The 939-nt window shown below is 23.1% G+C and overlaps 1 protein-coding gene across 1 annotated transcript in view; it reads left to right on the top strand.

Moving 5' to 3' along the window:
• LOC107623049 (ABC transporter F family member 5) overlaps positions 418-939 on the top strand; it is a 5,017-nt gene continuing 4,495 nt past the window's right edge. Inside the window, exon 1 of the mRNA XM_021114860.1 lies at positions 418-513. The gene's annotated coding sequence lies outside the window, so the exon portion shown is untranslated. The remainder of the gene's footprint in view (positions 514-939) is intronic.

The following is a 939-nucleotide window of genomic DNA, read 5'->3' on the forward strand; positions in this document are numbered from 1 at the left end:
CTGATCATATATTAATTAAATAATATATATATATATATATATATATATATATATAATTTTTTTATTAGACAAAGATTATTCACTATTAATATGTTTGGATTTTAATAAGTTTAGTTTTTAATGTATTTACTGTTTGGATTATTTCTATTAATGTTACATGTTTATTGTACTTATTGAATTTTTAAGATAAAAATTTGATTTTTTTTATGAATTTTAAAATCATCGGATACCTAATTACCCAAACCGAACTAATTTATTTTTAATCAATTTGGTTTAGTTCGAATATATATACAAAAAAATACAAATCAAAATCAAACTGAACTAATTATATTTTGATCAATTTGATTCTAATTTTATCATAAATCCAAACAAAATCGAATTGTGCTCAGCCTTAAGTAAACTGGTAAACGCTATAACATGGAACGAAAGAGTTCATAAACTCACGCGTGTTATTCAATGATAGGACCTTATCGCGCTTAGCACCACCACACTCCACACAAAATCCCCCTACGAGATATGTTTGGTTTTTCTTTTCTCTCTCTCTCTCTATTTTTGTGGCCACGAGAAATTCAAGTTGCAGTAGTCATTTCCATGCTTAAGCTAAAAGAATACTCTTGAAATAGAATAGATTCTCTCGATTCTTTTTCTCTAATGATATTGTTAAATATAATGTTTATTATATAATTGTTAAATAAAATAAAAAATATTATATAATAAAATTTAAAATTATTTTCCATCTCAAATTAACAATAGTTTCACATGGTCTCTTTTATTTTAATTAGTCAATAATTAACGAAAATTAATCGTTTCATTTATTTGCTATAATTTACATATATATCTATATCACTTTACTGATAAATAAAAACAATTTAATGCTTACCAAAGTTTGAAAAAAAGAGCATTTCATATATTACAAATATCAATGAGTAAGATAAGATA

The sequence above is a fragment of the Arachis ipaensis genome, chromosome B10, assembly GCF_000816755.2.
Source record: "Arachis ipaensis cultivar K30076 chromosome B10, Araip1.1, whole genome shotgun sequence".
In the NCBI taxonomy this organism is placed as follows: domain Eukaryota; kingdom Viridiplantae; phylum Streptophyta; class Magnoliopsida; order Fabales; family Fabaceae; genus Arachis; species Arachis ipaensis.